This window comes from Schistocerca gregaria, chromosome 1, assembly GCF_023897955.1.
Source record: "Schistocerca gregaria isolate iqSchGreg1 chromosome 1, iqSchGreg1.2, whole genome shotgun sequence".
Classification (NCBI taxonomy): Eukaryota; Metazoa; Arthropoda; class Insecta; order Orthoptera; family Acrididae; genus Schistocerca; species Schistocerca gregaria.
Window position 1 is genome coordinate 167096305 of NC_064920.1, and position 23188 is coordinate 167119492.

The 23188-nt window shown below is 44.5% G+C and overlaps 1 protein-coding gene across 3 annotated transcripts in view; it reads left to right on the top strand.

Annotated features, from left to right (window-relative positions):
- Positions 1 to 23188, top strand: part of LOC126336125 (protein-tyrosine sulfotransferase-like) — an 859377-nt gene that overhangs the window by 160538 nt on the left and 675651 nt on the right. For all 3 annotated transcript variants that reach the window (XM_049999633.1, XM_049999618.1, XM_049999625.1), the window contains exon 2: positions 18618 to 18690. The gene's annotated coding sequence lies outside the window, so the exon portion shown is untranslated. The remainder of the gene's footprint in view (positions 1 to 18617; positions 18691 to 23188) is intronic.

A 23188-nucleotide genomic window follows, 5' to 3' on the forward strand; every position in this document is an offset into this window, starting at 1 on the left:
TCATAAAAATTCGTGACGTACATATGTCTGTTATGTTGAAGTTTGCTTCCTTGTGATCATTTACTGCTTGTGCAGTGAAAAAAAAAGTTTGTGAAAATGTGTTCCAGCTTTCATATCTTTTATGCACAACAGTCGTGGACAAAATTATAGAAAGGAGCAACTAACACGAATTACCACTTTGTATGAGAAGAAATAGGTTTGATAAGGCTTTTGACTCTGTTTCAACCAAAATTATACTAATAACACTTCAATAAAATATACTGATTCATTCTATGTTAGTGTACGAAGAAAGCTAATAAAACATTAATTATCACCTCCAAAAAAACCACCTGCGACCACGAAATTCGGCGACGGTATCAGTCCTTCTCTACGTATATTCATCCTGCAGTGCGACACGTATTTCCAACGTTGGATGACTTGGCGGAGACCTTGGTTGTAGAAATCTTCATTGTGGTTGTTCAGGTATCAGTCCACCTCGAAAACGACGTTGTCATCATTTTGGAACTGTCTGACTTCATCCGAGGAAAGAAGAAGAAGCCACTCGGTGCCTTGTCAGCAGAATACTAGCGCCGAGAGAAAAGTTGATAGCTTGAATAAGCTGCATGTTTGACAGTGTCGTGTGCAGAATGAGCTGAGGTTTTGTCGTGAAACGATCACTCCCTGTTGGACATTCCAGAGATGCTTCGTTTGCTCTGCCTCCACTAACGGTGTCAGGATTCCGCTAATATGCACCTGTAATGGTTTCTGAACGTAATCTGTAAGCAGCACACCATAGCCGTCCCAAAAAGCTCAGTATCACCTGAGTCGATGGTGGCTGGGCCTCCGCTATCTTCTGCAGTGGTGAAACATTATTTCCAATGCTTCCGTAGTTTGGGGTCGTAGTGATACACACGGTACTCATCCATAATGACAAGCCGGCTAAAGGAGTCATTTGGACTGGTGCAACATTTTCCCTACTGCTTCAGTTGAGCGGGCATTTTGAACGGATGTGAGCAGCCGCGGAGCCCTTGAGCGGGACCTTCACTATCTTCAAAATGTCGTGCAACATGTTTAAAAATGATTCATGACTGACTTCCTCTTTTTCCTCGGTCTCTTCAATTGTAATAAGTGTGTCTTACTGTAGCAGGCCATTCAATTCTCTTGAGTCCCTGCTCTTCCCTGGGTTAAGGTCTGCCACTTCGTCCTCCGTCATTCGTACTTAGACAGTCCAGTCACATAAATGTGACCAACGCCCCTTTTCTACGTCAACGTGCAATAACCACTCATAGACGGCAGGTGGCCGCACTATCACTGGAGGGTATATAAAGCGTGTCGGGGGGGGGGGGGGGGGGGGGGGGGAGCGGAGTAACTGCAGTCGTTGTCGTAAAGCGGAAACGGAGAGATTTGTTTGCTGTCCAAAAGGGCAGGTCGTTGGTTTTCGTGCCAAGTGTGGAAGCATTTCCGAAGCGCCTAAGTCTGTAAACTGTTCGCATGCGGACGAGGTTAAAGTACACCATGCATCAAAAAATACACTAACTGGCCATTAAAATTGCTACTCCAAGAAGAAATGAAGAAGATAAACGGGTACTCATTGGACAAACGTATTATACTAGAACTGACATGTGATTACATTTTCACGCAATTTGGGTGCATAGATCCTTAGAAATCAGTACCCAGAACAATCACTCTGGCCGTAATAACGGCCTTGACACGCCTGGGCATTGAGTCAAACAGAGCTTGGATGGCGTGCACAGGTGCAGCTGCCCATGCAGCTTCAACACGATACCACAGTTCATCAAGAGTAGTGACTGGCGTATTGTGACGAGCCAGTTGCTCGGTCACCATTGACCAGAAGTTTTGAATTGGTGAGAGATCTGGAGAAGGTGCTGGCCAGGGCAGCAGTCGAACATTTTCTGTATCCAGAAAGGTCCGTACAGGACCTGCAACATGCGGTCGTGCATTATCCTGCTGAAATGTAGGATTTCGCAGGGATCGAATGAAGAGTAGAGTCACGGGTCGTAACACATCTGAAATATAACGTGGACTGTTCAAATTGCCGTCAATGCGAACAAGAGGTGACCGAGACTTGTAACGAATGGCACCCCATACCATCACGCCGGGTGATACGCCAGTATGGTGTTGAGGAATAGACGCTTCCAATGTGCGTTCACCGCGATGTCGCCAAACACCGATGCGAGCATCATGATGCTGTAAACAGAACCTGGATACGTCCGAAAAAATGACGTTTTGCCATTCGTGCACCCAGGTTCGTCGTTGAGTACACCATCGCAGGCACTCCTGTCTGTGATGCAGCGTCAAGGGTAACCGCAGCCATGGTCTCCGAGCTGATAGTACATGCTGCTGTAAACGTTGTCGAACTGTTCGTGCAGATGGTTGTTGTCTTGCAAACGTCCCCATTTGTTGACTCAGGGATCGAGACGTGGCTGCACGATCCGTTACAGGTTTGCGGATAAGATGCCTGTCATCTGGACTGCTAGAGATACGAGGCCGTTTGGATACAGCACGGCGTTCCGTATTACCATACTGAATCAACCGATTCAATATTCTGCTAACAGTCATTGGATCTCGACCAACGCGAGCAGCATTGTCGCGATACGATAAACCGCAATCGCCATAGGTTACAATCCGACCTTAATCAAAGTCGGAGACGTGATGGTACGCACTTCTCCTCCTTACACGAGGCATCACAACAACGTTTCACCAGGCAACGCCGGTCAACTGCTCTTTGTGTATGAGAAATCGGTTGGAAACTTTCCTCGTGTCAGCACGTTGTAGGTGTCGAAACCGTCACCAATCTTGTGTGAATGCTCTGAAAAGCTAATCATTTGCATATCACAGCATCTTCTTCCTATCGGTTAAATTTCACGTCTGTAGCACGTCATCTTCGTGGTGTAGTAATTTTAATGGCCAGTAGTGTATTACTGTCCTAAACCGGGCGGCGAAGCAACTGTAGTGCACCACGGGACCACAGATTACTTGTTGAACGTTGGCTACAGTGATGTGTACGGGCGAATATACTGTTCAGCAACTGACCACCCAGATGAACCAAGGGGCTACCAACAGTGTCTCCTTAACGACCGTTCAGCGAATGTTGCTGCATGTAAGCCATGCACCCATGCTCACTGCTGTTCATCGGCGACGGAGGCTGGAATTTGCGTGCCATTACCGCATCTGGACGTCCACGGGGTGGTCACGGTGACCTTTTCATACCAGTCACGTTTTATGCTCCAGTGGACAGATGGACACTGACGAGTACGGCGTGAGGCTTGCGAAAGCAAGCTCCAGCCAGCATTCGCCGGAATCGTTTATTTATTTATTGTTCCGTGGGGCCAAATTAAGGAGAAGTCTCTATGGTCACGGAACGAGTCAATACATGAAATTATAACACTCTAGCAGAAACAGATAAAATGAAATATCAGAAACATTTTCAGGCGAAAAGTCGTAAGTTTAAATAAAGAAAGTCGCCCATGTAACACTGGAATTTGTTTAATTGTTCAGCTCTTCCAGGAGGTCCTCGACAGAATATGAGGAGTGAGCCATGAGAAAACTCTTCAGTTTAGACTTAAAAGTGTTTGGGCTACTGTTAAGATTTTTGAGTTCTTGTGGTAGCTTACTGAAAATGGATGCAGCAGAATACTGCACTCCTTTCTACACAAGGGCATCCCACTTTCAGATTTGATTTCTATCTAGTATTAACTGAGTGAAAACTGCTAACTCTTGGGAATAAGCTAATACTGCTAACAACAAACGACATTAAAGAAAATATATACCGCGAGGGCAATGTCAGAATTTCCAGACTATTGAATAGGGGTCGACAAGAGGTTCTCTAACTTATCACCACATATAGCTCGAACAGCCCGTTTTTGAGCCAAAAATACGCTTTTTGAATCAAAAGAATTACCCCAAAAAATAATACCATAGGACATAACCGTGTGAAAATATGCGAAGTAGTCTACTTTTCGTGTTGAACTGTCACTTATTTCAGATACTGTTCTGATGGTAAATAAAGCAGTATTTAGTTTCTGAACAAGATCCTGAACATGGGCAATCCACAGCAGCTTACTATCTATCCGAACGCCTAGGAACTTCAACTGTTCCGTCTCGCTTATAATATGCCCATTCTGTCTGATTAAAATATCAGTTCTTGTTGAATTGTGTGTTAGAAACTGTAAAAACTGAGTCTTACTATGATTTAGCATCAAATTATTTGCCACAAGCCACGAACCTATTTCATGAACTACATTATTTGATAATGTTTCAATATTACACACAAGATCCTTCACTACCAAGCTGGTGTCATCAGCAAACAGAAATATTTTTGAATCACCTATAATACTAGAAGGCATATCATTTATATAAATAAGAAACAGCAGTGGCCCCAGCACCGACCCTTGGGGAATGGCCCACTTAACAGTGCCCCATTGGGACTGAACATCACCACCACTCTCAATATTGCGGAGAATTACCTTCTGCTTTCTGTTCTTAAAGTAAGAGGCGAACCAATCGTAAGCTACTACCCTTACTCCATAATGGTCCAACTTCTGCAGTAATATTTTGTGGTCAACACAGTCAAAAGCCTTCGTTAAATCAAAGAAAACACTTAGCTTTCGCAACCTTCTATTTAATCACAGAGACAAGAGAAAATAGCTTTTCAGTTGTTAAACCATTTCTAAAACCAAACTGTACATTTGATAGCAAATATGTGAATTTAAATGCTTCAGTAACCTTGTATATACAACCTTCTCGATAAATTTAGCAAACATCGATGGAATAGAAATAGATCTAAAATTGTCAACATTATCCCAGCTCCCTTTTTATAAATTGGCTTCACTACCGAGTACTTCAATCGGCCAGGAAACCGACCACTGTTAACGGAAAAGTTACAGACGTGGCTAAGTACTGGGCTAACATACATAGAACAATACTTCAGTATTCTGCTAGATACCCCTTCATATCCATGAGAGTTCTTGGTCTTTAGTGATTTAATTATTAACTCAGTCTCCGTCTTGTCAGTATCATGGAGGAGTATTTCAGGTAACAGTCTCGGAACACTTTTTTCTAAGAGCGTTATATGATTCCCTGTTGGGACTAGGTTTCTATTTAGTTCACCTGCTCCATTCAGAAAGTGATTATTAAATACTGTACATATTTGCGACTTACCAGTAACACGGACATTACCACTACGCACTGATTCAATATCCTCGACCTATCTGTACAGACCAGCCACTTCCTTGACTGACCATATGGTTTTAATTTTATCCTGAGACTTTAGCTATTCTATCTGCAAACCACATACTCCAGGCTGGAGGAGGGAGCGGTGTGGTCTACGCCAGGGAATGTTTTCGTCGCATTCCCTGCGTGACCTCGTCATTCTGGAAGACACAACGGGTCAACACAAGTATGCGTGTATCCTTCGGACCATATCAACCTCTACGTGCAGTTTGTTTTTCCTTGGCACGATTGCGTCTACCAGCAGGACAACGCAACGTGCCACACAGCTCTAAGTGTACGTGCGTGTTTCGAGAAGCAGCAGGACGAGTTTTTCCGTACTCCTGTGGTCCCCAAGCTTACCAGATTTAAAGCCAATCGCGGATATGTGGGACTACGTCGTGCCGTGTATCCTCAGCCGAGAAACCTACCGCAGGTGGCCGATGGCACTGGAGTCGATATGGCTACACTTCACTATCGGTACCTTCGAGAACATCATTGACACTCTTCCTGCACGTTTCGCAGCGGTCCATGCTGCGAAAGGTGATTATTCAGACTTTTGACAGTTGGTCACTTTCTTGTGACTGGATAGTGTATTCGAGCACAGTGAAATGGTCTGCTCTACCTAAACCACTGTGTCATATTATTGTGCATTGTTAGCATGCACTTGCAACGACTCAGGATGAACTGTTGCAGCGATGTTCCTCTTCAAATACAGGAAACGAAGTATCGCACGATACTGCATTTCATCAAGGAGCTTCGCCATTTTGATTTGGCTCGTCTAGCGTCTAATTGTGGCACCGGGCTTTCAGAATGTACTAGAACTGTAGACATGTATCTGTGACAAAGAAAAAATTAATTACGCATCTTCATTTTCTCGAAGGTTCGTAAACCCTTTGACTATACGTCATAAATTTCCTCGATCAGCCGTTTTGCAGCACATTCTTCTCAAGAAGGTAATTCAAGTGGAACAGTGCGACGTTATCTTGAAGGTAACTGCCGTGTGATTTCATGCTGTCGTCATCTTCGAGCTCGAAGCTCCATAAGAAAACAGTTTAAGGTGACCATAACATCTGCCGCAGGCAATATCTCGTGCGTAATGGGCCGTAAATCGCGTGATATATTCGCCCTCAGCCGAACTGTGCGAAGTTTCCAGCCAACTACCGGAAACCGTTCGTGGTAGACGCCATATCAATCGATGAGCATTAGCTGAGAAAAAGCTAACGTCCCGATTTAAACTTTCGTCGGTGTTAAAATTGTCTTGCCAGTTCGCATTTTCGGTGAGTCTATTGCGCATATTAGAAACCAATAACAGTTGTTTCTAAAAGGGAAATCAGTAGACAAGATGGGTAAAGACGGCTGGACGTAGAATTGATGAGGAAATACACGGCCTAAGAAAATGCTTCTGAATGACTGATATGATCTTAAAAATTGAGATGGATGATGATTGTAGCCTATTTTGCTCTCCTTCACTGCCAGCTGTTTTACGGATAGCTGAAGAAAATAGGAAAGCAGGTAACCAGCATTCATACAGGGGCTTCTTCAAATGGCTTGAGATTCGTAAATACGCTTCGCAATACGTATATTTCATGATATTCGTAACCAATAAAAAACATGTTTGAGATAATCTGCGATTTACACAGCCATCATATATCTACAAATACATCCATACTCCGCAAGCCACCTGAAGGTGTGTGGCGAAGGGTACCTTGCGTACCTTCCTATTTCAGTCTCGTATTGTCCGTGAAAAGAAAAACTGTCGGTATGACTCTGTGTGGGCTCTAATCTCTCTGATTTTTTCCTCGTGGTCTCTTTGTAGGAGGGAGCTATATACTGCTGGACTCCTCGGTGAAGTTAATCCATTGAAGTTTATCTATCATCTCCGTAACGCTTTCGCGATTACTAAATGATCCTGTAACGTGGATCTTCTCTCTCTCTCTCTCTCTCTCTCTCTCTCTCTCTCTCTCTTCTATCAACCCTACGTGGTACGGATCCCACGCCGGTGAGCAGTATTCAAGCGGTGGGCAAACAAGTGTACTGTAACCTACTTCCTTTGTTTTCGGATTGTATCTCCTTAGGATTCTTCCAATGAATCTCAGTCTGGCATCTGCTTTACTGACGATCAACTTTACAAAATCATTCCATTTTAAATCACTCCTAATGCCTACTTCCAGATAATTTATGGAATTCAATGTTTCCAGTTGCTGACCTGCTATATTGTAGCTAAATGATAAGGGATCTTTCTTTCTGTGTATTCGCAGCACATTACACTTGTCTACATTGAAATTCAATTGCCATTCCATGCACCATGCGTCAATTCGTTTCAGATCGTCCTGCATTTCAGTACAATTTTTGATTGTTACAACCTCTCGATATACCACAGCATCATCCGCAAAAAGCCTCAGTGCACTTCCGACGTTATCCACAAGGTCATTTATATATAATGCGAATAGCAACGGTCCTACGACACTCCCCTGCGGCACACCTGAAATCACTCTTACTTCGGAAGACTTCTCTCCATTGAGATTGACATGCTGCGTTCTGTTATCTAGGAACTCTTCAATCCAGTCACACAATTGGTCTGATAGCCTATATGCTCTTACTTTGTTCATTAAACGACTGTGGGGAACTGTATCAAACTCCTTGCGGAAGTCAAGAAACACGGCATCTACCTGGGAACCCGTGTCTATGGCTCTCTGAGTCTCGCGGACGAATAGCGCGAGCTGGGTTTCACACGATCGTCTTTTTCGAAAGCCATGCTGATTCCTACAGAGTAGATTTCTAGTCTCCAGAAAAAGTCATTATACTCGAACATAATGCGTGTTCCACATGATACGTAAAGCCTGTGGCGCTTAATCTGTGAAGAGGTTTCCGGCCTGGTAGCAGGTAGACTTTAGCCATTCGTTCGTCACGTCACCAGGAGCGGGAGGGCGGCAACCACATCGCCCCGGGCTCCTTTTTACTCCGGGAGAAATCCACGGTACTCAGTCTGATAATTGGCTGAGTGGACCTGGGGCCGTTCCGGAGGGACTGGAACAAGAAAATTTTCCACTGCTGCCCCCTGAAGAAGCCGGAACTTCCAGGGCAGGAGTCCAGCCCTCTACTATTCAATCACATAATACGATCAGATTTAATCAACGTATCCCGCAGGACTCAAAATGATGAAATACTCGTATGAGTTTGGTGGCGTTTGGACAAGATGTACGTGGAGTGACACTTTCCGTTTCATTGTAGATTAGACTGAGGTGACCAAAGTTGTGGGGTAGTGATATACACATAAACAAATGGTGGTAGTAGCGCGCACAAAGGTAAAAAGGCGAGTGCATTGACGGAGCTGTCAGGCGTGTCATACGACAATGTTTGCAATGTGGTTATCGCCACTCGAAGAGAATTAAGACTAAGTACGCGGAATGGTAGTTAGAGCAAGGCGCAACGGACATTCCATTTTGGAAATCGTAAGGGAACTCAATATTCTGAGATCGACAGCCTCAAGACGTGCCGCGAATACCAGATTTCAGGCATTACCGCTTACTATGGACAACGCAGTCCGCCGCTGGTAGCTTAGTGGTCAGCGCGACGGAATGTCGTACCTAACGGCCCGGGTTCGATTCCTGGCTGGGTCGGCGATTTTCTCCGCTCAGGGACTGGGTGTTGTGTTATCCTTATCGTCATCATCATTTCATCCCCTTCGACACGCAAGTCGCCGAAGTGGCGTCAACTCGAAAGACTTGCACCAGGCGAGTGGTCTACCAGACGGGAGGCTCTAGCCACATTGCATTTCCATTTATAGACAACGCAGTGGCCAACGGCCTTCACATAACGACCAAAAGCAACAGCGACTGTGAAGACTCGTGAGTGGTTGGTTCAAATGGCTCTGAGCACTATGCGATTTAACTTCTGAGGTCATCAGTCGCCTAGAACTTAGAACTAATTAAACCTAACTAACCTAAGGGCAGCACACACATCCATGCCCGAGGCAGGATTCGAACCTGTGACCGTAGCAGTCGCTCGGCTCCAGACTGTAGCGCCTAGAACCACACTGCCTCGTGAGTGGTAAAAGACGAGCAAAACTGCTTGAATTAACCACAGAGATCAATCTGGATGTATCATGAACGAATCCGTTGGGACAGTGCGGCGAAATTCGGCATTAATGAGTTATGGCAGCAGATTACCGACTCTAGTGTCCTTGCTAACAGCTTGACAGCGCCTGCAGAGCTTCTGCTAGACTAGTCATCATATCGGTTGGACTGTAGACGACTGGAAAACAGTGGCCGGATCAGATGCGTCCCGATTTCATTTGGTGAGAGCTAATGGTTGGATTCGAGTGTGGCGCAGACCCCACGAAGCTATGGACCCAACTTGTCAACAAGACACTAGTACAAGCTGGCCCAATAATGGTGTGGGCTGTGGCTACATGGTATAGCCTGTGTCCTGTGGTCCACCTGAACCGATCATTGACTGGAAATGATTATTTCGGCTATACTACTGACCACTAAAATTGCTACACCATGAAGATGACGTGCTACAGACGTGAAATTTAACCGATAGGAAGAAGATGCTGTGATATGCAAATGATTAGCTTTTCAGAGCATTCACACAAGATTGGTGACGGTTTCGACACCTACAACGTGCTGACACGAGGAAAGTTTCCAACCGATTTCTCATACACAAAGAGCAGTTGACCGGCGTTGCCTGGTGAAACGTTGTTGTGATGCCTCGTGTAAGGAGGAGAAGTGCGTACCATCACGTCTCCGACTTTGATTAAGGTCGGATTGTAACCTATGGCGATTGCGGTTTATCGTATCGCGACAATGCTGCTCGCGTTGGTCGAGATCCAATGACTGTTAGCAGAATATTGAATCGGTTGATTCAGTATGGTAATAAGGAACGCCGTGCTGTATCCAAACGGCCTCGTATCTCTAGCAGTCCAGATGACAGGCATCTTATCCGCAAACCTGTAACGGATCGTGCAGCCACGTCTCGATCCCTGAGTCAACAAATGGGGACGTTTGCAAGACAACAACCATCTGCACGAACAGTTCGACAACGTTTACAGCAGCATGTACTATCAGCTCGGAGACCATGGCTGCGGTTACCCTTGACGCTGCATCACAGACAGGAGTGCCTGCGATGGTGTACTCAACGACGAACCTTGGTGGACGAATGGCAAAAGGTCATTTCTTCGGATGAATCCAGGTTCCGTTTACAGCATCATGAAGGTCGCATCCGCGTTTGTCGACGTCGCGGTGAACGCACATTGTAAGCGTGTATTCGTCATCGCCATACTGGCGTATAACCCGGCGTGATGGTATGGGGTGCCATTGGTTACTCGTCCCGGTCACCTCTTGTTCGCATTGACGGCACTTTGAACAGTGGACGTTACATTTCAGATGTATTACGACCGTGGCCCTACCCTTCATTCGATTCCTGTGAAACCCTACGTTTCAGCAGGATAATGCAGGTTCTGTACGGGCCTTTCTGGATACAAAAAATGTTCGACAACTGCCCTGGCCAGCACATTCTCCAGATCTCTCACCAATTGAAAACGTGTGGTCAATGGTGGCCGAGCAACTGGCTAGTCACAATACGTCAGTCACTTCTCTTGATGAACTGTGGTATCGTGTTGAAGCTGAATGGGCAGCTGTACCTGTACACGCCATCCCAGCTCTGTTTGACTCAATGCCCAGGCGTATCAAGGCCGTTATTACGACCAGAGGTGGTTGTTCTGGGCACTTATTTCTCAGGATCTATGCACCCAAATTGCGTGAAAATGTAATGACATGTCAGCTCTAGTATAATATATTTGTCCAATGGATGCCCGTTTATCATCTGCATTTCTTCTTGGTGTAGCAATTTTAATGGCCAGTATTGCATAAAGTGCGCCATGCGCCCGCTCGGTGGTTAAGTTCAGTGCCTCACCACTGCTCCAACTCACTCGGCTTGTGTGTGCGAGAGAGAGAGAGAGAGAGAGAGAGAGTTACAATTGCAGCTGCGTGTCTGGCCGCCGGCCGACAATTTGCGGCGCCGTTACGTCATTCCCGCGCGCCGCACGCAGGATTCTACAGCCGGCGTGCCCGCCTGCCTGGGTCAGCGAATCCCGCACTGCCCCTGGCTGGGGCTCGGCGTACTTCCTTTGTGAGCCGCGGCTGCGGTTAGCGCTTCTCGTTACCACCACGTGTTTGCGTTCCGCTCCATTCGTGGCGGGCTGGCGCCGGTGTGCCGCTCGAATTGAATCTGAAGCGACGGGATAATCGTGTTTACTCAAAAGCTGGCCCGGTTCTGCACGTGGAACCTTTTCAGATCCTCTAAGTTAACGTACTGTTGTTTATTGACATCTGATCTTGTCCCCTACAGCTTCACAACTTTTTTACCTATTTCACGCTACATGGTGTAGCCTTAAGGGGGGACGTTCACATAATTGATCGAAAATGTCAATTTTCAATTAATTTTTTATTTGTAGAACTCGCGGACAATACATTCTCAAAGTGTCTACGATGAAAAAATTGCTTACGAAGTGTCTGAAAAATAATGAAATGTTTGACGCGACCTTCCTTCCGTGCCCACTTCTTGAAGCAACTCTTCAATTTCTAGAGGCTCATAGGGATAACAACCTTTACGTTCACAACGAGAGGCTTCCAAATTGTATCCTGGATGTTGTCAAGTCATTTACAGGTTTCTGGCCGACGCTGAACTTATAAAAAAGTGTGTACGTGGCAAAACACAAAATCCAAATGAGTATCTAAGTTCACTGATATGGAAACGATGCCCGAAAACCATATTTTCATTTACTAGCTTAGTCAGAATTGCAACTTATGATGCAGTTGTTGTATGTAATCACTGGAACGTAGGGAGAATGATGTTATTAGAGAGAATGGGCTTTAAGGAAAGAAGGTAGGAAAAAAGAAACCAGACGAGAAACCTTGTAGGAATAGAGGAACCTGAATATAAAATTGGAGCCTTCTGAAAAGGCGACATATGTGAATACTTTAGGTTGAACTTTAAATTGCATTTCCTGAAGAATATGTTTTTTAAAGTTTATGAACCTTTCTCTCAAAATCTATTAAGGCTAGAATTACGAAATTTTGTACACTTATTTCTCAAAGTTCGTGGAATATTGCGTGAATTTTATATTTTACTAACAGAATTGTAATTAAAAGATATTGAAATTCTCCTATTCGAGATACTAAAAAAAAAAAATCATGAGACGAGCTTACATATGAAAAGAGATTAAAAATTCAAAATTTTGTGGAAATCTCTTGAATAGTTTCTGAGAAAAATGTACATACATATTTTTTTAAATAAATCTTTTAAAATCCGTAAAAAGAACTTAAATATATATATAAGCCAAGGAATTTAACTCTAAATGTGTCAATTTCATGTAAAGCAGGGTACAGAATTTCATTTTCCGTATCTTCAAAATTATAGATTTGCTGCATCTTTTAAATAGTCTCCGTTTTTCGTGCCACTTAACCATAGTGTTGTGCACATACGAAGGCTGCTGTGGGAAAGATGGAAAATATTTTGCGGCGTGCCCCACGCCACATTCTGCAGCAGTTGCTTACCCTGACAACTGCTGACGCCGAAGTAAGCACCACATTGAGCTAATTTTCCACCTTTGCCTCTCCATACAAAAATTTATATTTTCGCAAAACTATCGCTTTCGCTTGGTACCGTAGTACATTTTGTGCGTGGCGAAACTGAAATTTCTACATCAGCCGCAATCAGGCATTGAAATAAATTCTGTGGCGCCAAGTGGAAGTTCGTGGGCGCGTGGTCTGGGGCCCTGCCACGGATTGCGCCACTACTCCCGCCGGAGGTTCGAGTCCTTCCTCGGGTATGGGTGTGTGCCTGTTGTTCTTAGCATAGGTTAGTTTAAGTTAGCTGCCGAGAATTCTTCCGGCTTGTATGGCCGTGGTCCATGGAACTCTTCTACTCTGACGTTTTGTCCACAGCTGCGTTGGACATCTTCGGAGGTGCTCCTGATTGCGCTGTGTCTTGCCGACTGACTCAGTGTAAGTATAGGCACCGATGACCTCAGCAGTTAGGTTCCTTAGGAATTTACATACGTTTGAACATTCCATGGAGGTATAAATCTGAGAAATCTGTAGCGGGAAGAACTGTGAGTGGCTGCATCAGTTTGTATTTTTATTTGATATTTGCGATGGTCGCGGTGAAACTGAACCAAAATTGTTTGCATTTATACAGCAAATGTTGTGAAGTAACTCCAAGCTGGTAACCAGACAACGTTTCGTTCCTATTATTTGACAAACGTAGGAGTACGGCCAGCGTCGTTTGCTTTAGTGCCTTGATGTCGAAATAACATGCGCAAAGATACGCTGTTGTCGCTTTTGCGTACAAGATCCAGAGTTTACGCATGGGAGAGAAATACCGTAAGTTCAGCTCCACAGCAGAAAGTATAGACGGGCCCACTCTCTTACGAACAAATCCAGGAACAAGGACGAACTTCATAAGTAATGAGAATACGTGACAAACCTCGCTGCACTTTCGACGAGATGAAATTGTCGCTATAGATTCTGCGATTCATTTGTCTGTCTCTGACGCGCCAGGCGTCGTAAACAAGAGTTTGAAGACAGTTTGTACAGTGTACTTGTCTTCATATTTCGTATCACCGTCGCACTGCTTTTGGCTCCAAGTACTTTTGGCCGACTGGTTAGCAAGCAATAAGAGGTCTCGAGTGTGAGAACAGAGCAGGAGTTCATGCGCTCGTACACGTTTCGTGGGCCATCTGTCCCACCTACGATCTGTTCCAGATGGATGGTCACGAGCAGATAATGCTAAGTTGTTTCGGCTCATAGATCTTCTCCGGAGATGAACGCACGTGCTACTGGTTAAATGGAATCACTTCGTAGGGGAGCGTCGATGGCCTAAAACGGGAGCACGTGCTATAACACTTAATTTGAAAAAAAAAGGAAATGGGGAGGGGGGAAAGGCAGCTTTACATTCATTGCAAGACGATACGAAAAGAAGTATTTTTCCAGAAAATGAAGTTACTGATATATCAAAAAAATTGTCGTACGCTCCAGAAACCTGTGTCAAAGAAAAAGGAAAAAGTAAAGTTTTTGAGAATTCAGGTTGAGAGTGACAGAAATGTAAAATATGAGACAAACAGTATTAGGAGGCTAACATACGAGGAACACATTCGAGACGAGATTGAGAAGAAAAAATTAAAATGGTGTGGACCTGCGAATAGAGTGGAAAAGACGAGGATGCGTAGGTAGATGCACGAGATGAAGATGTAGGGCACGAAAAAGGTCAAAGGAAAAGTGAATGAAAGGAGCGAAAGAAAGCATTTGGAAGAAAAGAATGGGCCAGTCTCGACAGATTCTTTGGGAAGAGGAGAGAAGATGCGGAGGCCTGTGTTTCAAGCAGACAATGCCGGTGATGAGAATCTGTACAAGATGATAATGATAATGTTGTCGATGATTACGATTATTATTATTATTTTTATTATTATTACTATAAAAGAATTAGAGAAATGGTTCAAGTACTGAACTGACAGGGCAAGTGTGGTTCAGATCCCACCCCCTTCCCAATAACACACACACACACACACACTTATCTCGTTTACATTTTCCGCAGTTTGAGTAAATCACTTGATACAAATGTTCAGATCGATCGTGACTTTAACAAGGCAATGGTCGGTTTTTTTTCCAAACTACTTCGCTCCCAGTAACTTCGAAAAGAAAGAAGGGAGGGAAATGAGGGTACAACATCCGTCGCAGAGGAAATCGGTAGAAACAGAGCACAAGTTTGGACGAAGAAATGGTTGGGGAGGTAATCAGGCGTGTCAATTCAAAGAAATAATGTCGACATTTGCCTTAATTAAAGATCTAAATCTGGATCTTCGGTCCCTCTGAAGGGAACGACGGTACTGCGTATGGTGAAATGATCACGACGACAAAATAGGAGTTCATACGTAGGTTTATCGATGTTCCTTCACACTATTTGCGAATGGAACATGTAAAGGGGTAAGTGGTATTGTTACAAGTAGTTCTTTCTTCCACGCATTGTAAGGTGGTTTTCGTAGTGCAGACGTAGATGAAGTTATCAGTAGAAACAGAATCTCCGGCCGGCCGCCATATGATTTAGCACGGTCTAATTCGTATGCGGTGAACTGCCTAAAAGCTCCATGACACTGTTAATGAGTAAATAACCTGCAATAATGTTCGCCCCTTTGATCTAATAGCGTTACGTAATGAGTAAATAATCGGCAATAAGATATTCGCTCGTTTGATGTAATAGCATTTGTATACTTCTGTATGATCAAAACTCACTTTCCTGCCGTATAACCAAAACCTTTTATCAGCATTATGTGGCAGATATATGAAACGTGTCTCTGCTGCCCAGGTGTATATCGGCTTAGCGACTTAATCGCAAAATTTTCGTAATTACGGCGATGAAGGCAGCAGCGTGCGCCGACGGAAAACAAACACGGAAGGCCCGCGGCAACGATTTCACCCGCCCGAACAGGTAGGGAGTCAAGCGGATAGACAACACCCGAATTAATAAGCCGCTTTGAGTTCGCAATTACAGGAACCTGCACGCACTAAGAGCGCTCTTTGGAAAAAAAGCTAATCCACTTTTATTGCTGGGTAAAGTCGGCGTAATGGGCGTAGCTTCTATTTTAATTGCGCACACGAAGCAAATGCGCGCATTTTGTTTGCGAATGAATGCTCCATATCCTCCATAAACGGCTTAAGCTAGCACACACCGTTTCTGCCCAGTTATCGGCCTGAACGAACGCGTATTGGAAGGCTGTGAATCCGGCCGACACAAAGCCCGGTATTTTCCTCTGTTTACTTGGCGATTTTGCTGCGCGTCACACTTTTTAATCTCAGCACTGCAAGCTGCTCAACTAAATATTCTGACGCCATAAATCACACACCAGAGAAGCACAAAAAGGTATCGCGCAAGAGTAATAATACAGATCAAAGAAGAGTAATGATACAGGTAAAAGATTAATCTTTCAGGCCGGTATAACACCATTCCGTAGACAAAAATTCAGGACTGAACGATTTGACGCATTGTTAAGACATTTGACTTCTGTCAAGAATTCACGTTTTTCAAATGTTCGTTCCGAATTATAGCTACTACTCCGTCTGTAATGAACACACTTTGGGGGAGACGGCAAATTACAATCTCTTCATTACAGGCAACTGTGGTATGAACCACTAAATGATGCACGGACCAAATGTGCATTTGCGTGTCTACTCCGTAAGTCAAGTTATGCTGTACGGCGGAGAGTACAGGGTAGATATAAGTAAATTTTCGTTAGTTGAGCCGGCGTCGATGGAAAACTATTTACCGTATTGGTACCCAACTTTATAGGAATGATGTTAAGACTGGGCGCTACAGGGTTTGCGTTCTTAGCAGTGTTAGTGTCACGATTTGTCGTTAGGCGACGGTACTGTTACGACGACGTAGGATTCAAACACAAGGACCACGAACATGCAGTGCAAACGGCACACATTACTGCGATCTGCCTGCGAACATGTGATCCCTGCACTACGGGAGAGAGGTGCTTCGGATCCAACTGTTTTGATGCACGATGGAGCTCCAAATCATACTGCTCGTGAGGTCACTCGGTTACTGCGTAACACATTTGGAGAAAACCGAATCATTGGCCGAGCGTTCAAAACTGCGTGGCCACCAGATTTGAACACGTGTGATTTCTGGTTGTGGGGTTACGTGAAGAACAGGGATGACCGACGGGACACTAGCAGACGTTGGAGGTTGAAGATGAGCATCGCGAGTGAGACAGCCAACATCCCACCTGAGATGTTTCGGGCAGCAGTAGAGCTATCTCCAGTGTGGTTCCAGGCTGTCGTGGATGCGGCTGGTCGTCACATTGAGCAACGTTTGTAACCTGTAACGTAAACATCGTACGCAACTAAAAAATGTTAATCTCTGATGCGGATATTAACACGAGTTTCTTTCAGTGGTTTATTCGTTATTTTTCATGGAGTTTCTTTGTCCTAGGATCACTCGTTCGTCTTGAGGACCTTCTCACGTAGTGAAAGTTTAATTATAACCACTCTGTACTTTGTGTACCACTGTTAATTCCCCCTTTCTTGTTCCAGTTCGGAAAATTGGAAATTTGTGGTAAGTTCTTATGGGACAAAACTGCTGAGGTCATCGGTCCCTAGGCTCACACACTACTTAATCTCACTTAAACTAACTTACGGTAAGGACAAAACACACACACACACACACACACACACACACACACACACACGCCTGAGGGAGGGACTCGAACCTCCGACGGGGGAGCCGGGCGAATCAAGGACAGGCGCCTGAGACCGCGTGACTACCCCGCGCTGTCCCAGTCCCGTGGCAGGAACGATTATTGGTAAGCTTCCGTGTAAATCTCTGTAGCGGTAACTTTGTGGTATTACCGCGAATCGCACTTGGGAGGAAGCTGTACAGAGTGTCTCTCCAAATAGTCGTCAGCACATTTTCTTTCGTGTATCGGAAGATAGTTGCAATTTCGTTTGTGCAATATTTAGCTGGAGTCAGCCCAAACAAATAGTGCTGACGGAAAGCGTCGATTTGTTTCTCCGATACGAACAAAATGATTATTAAAGCGGAACTTGACTTGCCCATTGAAATGGGAAAATCATGTTGATAAAATGACAGAAAATATGTTGCCAAGAAAGGTAATGAATTATCGGCCGACAGGAAAGAGAGAACTGGGTAGACCTCATAAGAGATGGATGGATGGATGACAGAGATCGTAACAGGTGATAAAACAGCTAAACCATGGAAGGGGATGATAATGGTTATGATGAATCCACCTTCCTTGTTCAGTGCAATGCGGTGTATTATTTTATTTGTGTCGGAATGGATAATTAGGGAAACGCTTAACCTACCCCTCTCGAGCACCAAGGAAGCTATCCAACTTACGTCAGGCAGACAGTGAGATATGATGTTCCTTGACGAGATCCCACCCAGCGTGCTGACGCACGGTCTCTACTCAGGAACTACGGTGCCAACATTTCTATTCCAGCTGTTGTGCGTTATCGACATTACGTACAGGTACACGAAATTTAACTATTGTGCGCTTTTCACAGTGCCCAGCGGTTTCGTCCTAGGCACTCACTCACCTTTGTAGGCCACAGTAGACAAAGACACGGCGGAGGGGCGCAGTTGCCGTGATGGTGAGAATTCCGCATAGCCCTCGCCAGAAGAAAACTCAGGAGAGCAAGTAGACGTAACTATCGAACAGTACATTCGAATACGCAAGCCTCGGTTTGCAGGTTACTATTTCTAAAAAGTAGTATTGTATTAATTTCATACATTTAAGATTCTTTATACATGGAATGCTAATTATCGGATTTCCCTTAAGACAGGGTAGTGTAGTTTGATTATTATTACCTTTTGTGTTTCAGAAGTGTGTTATCGTGGCGGTAGCATCAGCAACCACATCAGCCTTCAGCTGTGTCTGAGGCGCCTGCGTGACACGTAAGTATGTTTTGCTGCTACGTAGTTCAGCAGTATATTCCGTTTGCAACTTATTATGTGCTGCATTGTACTCATTGATGAGATATGTTGTTTCTATGTTTTTATATTTCTTCGTTATGACCTGATAGCAGCAACTGCGGAACAAACCGTGTGTTGTTGTTGTGGTCTTCAGTCCTCAGACTGGTTTCATGCAGCTCTCCATGCTACTCTATCCTGTGCAAGCTTCTTCATCTCCCAGTACTTACTGCAACCTACATCCTTCCGAATCTGCTTAGTGTATTCATCTCTTGCTCTCCCTCTACGATTTTTACCCTCCAATGCTAAATTGGTGATCCCTTGATGCCTCAAAACATGTCCTACCAAGCGGTCCCTTCTTTTTGTCAAGTTGTGCCACAAACTCCTCTTCTACCCAATTCTATTCAATACCTCATCATTAGTTTTGTGATCTACCCATCTAATCTTCAGCATTCTTCTGTAGCACCACATTTCGAAAGCTTCTATTCTCTTCTTGTCCAAACTATTTATCGTCCATGTTTCACTTCCATACATGGCTACACTCCATACAAATACTTTCAGAAACGACTTCCTGACATTTAAATCTATACTCGATGTTAACAAATTTCTCTTCTTCAGAATCGCTTTCCTTGCCATTGCCAGTCTCCATTTTATATCCTCTCTACTTCGACCATCATCAGTTATTTTGCTCCCCAAATAGCAAAACTCCTTTACTACTTTAAGTGTCTCATTTCCTAATCTAATTCCCTCAGCATCACCCGATTTAATTTGACTACATTCCATTATTCTCGTTTTGCTTTTGTTGGTGTTCATCTTATATACTCCTCTCAAGACACTGTCCATTCCGTTCAACTGCTCTTCCAAGTCCTTTGCTGTCTCTGACAGAATTACAATGTCATCGACGAACCTCAAAGTTTTTATTTCTTCTCCATGAATTTTAATACCTACTCCAAATTTTTCTTTTGTTTCCTTTACTGCCTGCTCAATATACAGATTGAATAACATCGGGGAGAGGCTACAACCCTGTCTCACTCCCTTGCCAACCACTGCTTCCCTTTCATGCCCCTCGACTCTTATAATTGCCATCTGGTTTCTGTACAAATTGTAAATAGCCTTACGCTTCCTGTATTTTACCCCTGCCACCTTTAGAATTTGAAAGAGAGTATTCCAGTCACCATTGTTCCAACATTTCTGCGGAATCCAAACTGATCTTCCCCAAGGTCCACTTTTACCAGTTTTTCCATTCGTCTGTAAAGAATTCGCGTTAGTATTTTGCAGTTGTGACTTATTAAACTGATAGTTCGGAAATTTTTACATCTGTCAACATCTGCTTTCTTTGGGATTGGAATTATTATATTCTTCTTGAAGTCTGAGGATATTTCGCCTGTCTCATACATTTTGCTCACCAGATGGTAGAGTTTTGTCAGGACTGGTTGTTCCAAGGCCGTCAGTAGTTCTAATGGAATGTTGTCTACCCCGGGGCCTTGTTTCGACTCAGATCTTTCAGTGCTCTGTCAAACTCTTCCCGCAGTATCGTATCTCCCATTTCATCTTCATCGCACCGTATGGATACTTTAATAATAGTTTTTTTTTTTTTTTGAGTCATGAGAGTTATGAATGGTTTGATGCGGCAAACCACGAATTCCTCTCAAAATATTATATTAACGATTTTTAGATTATTTGCAACTGAATCAATGCGTATTGCGTTTTGTCATACGTGTTTCACCTTACTAAGAACTAAATTAAACTCCGTCCGAACAGACCTCGGAAGGCCCAACAGTACCGACCGATTGCCATGTCATCATCAGCCCACAGGCGTCACTGGATGCGGATATGGAGGGGCTTGTGATCAGCACACCGCTCTCCCTGCCGTTGTCAGTTTCCGTGACCAGAACTGCTACTTCTCGATCAAGTCTATCCACAAGTTGCCTCACAAGGGCTGAGTGCATCCCGAACGGTCACCCATCCAAGTGCTAGCCAAGCCCGAAAACGCTAAACTTCGGTGGTCTGACGGGAACCAGTCTTAACACTGCGGCAAGGCTATTCGCATTGATTCATCAACAGTGACCTGTCCCGCGTCCGGCCATCCTGATTTAGGTTTTCCGTGATTTCCCTAGATCGTTCCAGGCAAATGCCGGGATGGTTCCTTTGAAAGGGCACGGCCGAATTCCTTCCCCGTCCTTCCCTAATCCGATGAGACCGATGACCACACAGTTTGGTCTCTTCCTCCAAACAACCAAACCCAACAGTGACCTGAAATACACAGACATTCTCGCATTTAACGCATAATTTTTGTGATTCACTTGGCACTACGTCATCAAAAGTATCTGTACCCCTATTAGTGGACGTTAATATGGGGTGTGTCCATTCTTCGCCTATATGACGGTTTGGACTCTGCTTGGGAACCTTTCAGTAAAGTGTCTGAATGCCTGTGGAGGAACAGCAGCCAATTCTTCCTCAGTAGCCAAAGAAGGCAGTGATGTTGGACGCTGGGGTCAGCAGAGAAGTCTGCGTTATAACTCATCCCAAAGGTGTTCGATAAGGTTCGCGTCGGGATTCTGGGAACGCCATTCCGCTTCAGCAATGTTAAGGTTCACAAGTAGCCTCACAGATGCTACTTTAAGACAGGATACGTTGGTGTTCTGATAAAAGCTGTTCCTCCACTGTACGCAGTACACATTGATGTAAAATGTAATCGTATCCTCCCACATTTTGTATTTTCTTAAGCGCAATAACAGATGACACTCAAACCACGGAAAATATCCCTGAACCTTAGCACCACCTCGGCTATACTCCACTGTCGTCAGCACACATGATGGCAGCTAACTTTCTCCTGGCATTCGCCAAATCCAGACCCTTCGATTGGATTGCCACAGCGTGCAGCGCGATCATTTCCAATGTCTAGTCACAGCTGTCTAATGGCTTCCTCTTTATAGCACCTCAGACGTCGCTTAGCATTGAATACAGAACGTGTATCCTATAAGGAGCTGCTCGATATTGTACCCCATTCTTTCAAAGTCTCTCCGACACTCATTGTGCTAGTTGGACTACTGGTGGAAATGTAGAGCTCACTTGTGACACCTTCTGCTGATTTCACGCGAATTTTCAAAATCACCGTCTGCTGTCTGTCGATACACGAGGTATGTCTGGTCTCTGTTTAACTGCGGTTGTTCCTTCTCGTTTGCACTTCAGTCACATCACCTTCAGTCGCTTTTAGGAGCTTTAGAACGATTGCCGCATACGACGGAAAACAGGGAGAATACCGCGATGTTGCTTTCTTTTCCCAAGCGACAATTGGGTTTTGTTTATGTTTTTTCTTTGTTTTCACACATAAAGATACGAGAATGATGCAAATCTCTCTTTAGGGAAAGGAGACATTCTCTGCGGACTCCCGCGTTCGCTCGTTCAGTGCCCTGCATTTCCCGAAGACAGCGTTCGACGAGCAGTTCTAAAGCTAAATACCTATGAATAAGTGCCAAAGTCGGGTGCAGTTAAAATCCAGTCGCTTGTTCATTGGATTTTAAGGTCACCTGCGCTTCCTAAATTGTTAAAATAATTATGATATGTATCGAAAGTAACATCTGAAAAATCAGTGTTTCAGAATAATACTGAAATAAATTTCCCTTTAAACTTAGCGAAAACTAAAGCCACTTTCGTAAGGTGAACTTTATACAATATTCTTGGTGCAAAATCTTTTTGGGCATGCAGCATATTAAATATGAATTCAGTTGCATATCATCTCTGTGTCATATTTCCTAATCGACATAAGGGAGGTGGTAATCAGCTGTTATCAAAAGTAAAAGCAGAGCAAGAATAAAGAAAGAAACTGTTAGACCAGGGTCGAACTCACCATCCGCGGGATGTTAATCTTGGCAGTTGTGTGCTGTACTGTCTTACTACTACGATATTTCAGATATTTCAGTCATCTCTTCCGCCTTCCGAATACGATCTCTCCAACTGAGGTCCACCCGGGTGAACGGTTCTGGGGTGAGATACCAGGCACCTTGTCCGCCCCTGGTAGCTGAGTGGTCAGCGCGACGGAATGTCATACCTAACGGCCCGGGTTCGATTCCCGGCTTGGTCGGAGACTTTCTTCGTTCAGTTACTGGGTGTAGTGTTGTCATTTTCATCATTTCATACCCATCGACACGCAGGTCGCTGAAGTGGCGTCAACTCGAAAGACTTGCTCAAGACAAACGATCTACTCGACGGGAGGCCCTAGCCACGCGGCATTTCCATTTCCGGGCACCTTAAACCATATCACCGTTGAGTCTGTTCTCCGATCCCCATTCCGACCCTGCGCCCTCTTGTCAGAGGAACGGTGTTGTGCCTTCATACCTGAACAAGTCCTCGGACTGCTCTATCCTATCTGGGCTAATGCTGCGTCCCAAATGCCTCAAAATTAAAAAAAAAAATGGTTCAAATGGCTCTAAGCACTATGGGACTTAACATCTGAGGTCATCAGTCCCCTAGAACTTAGAAG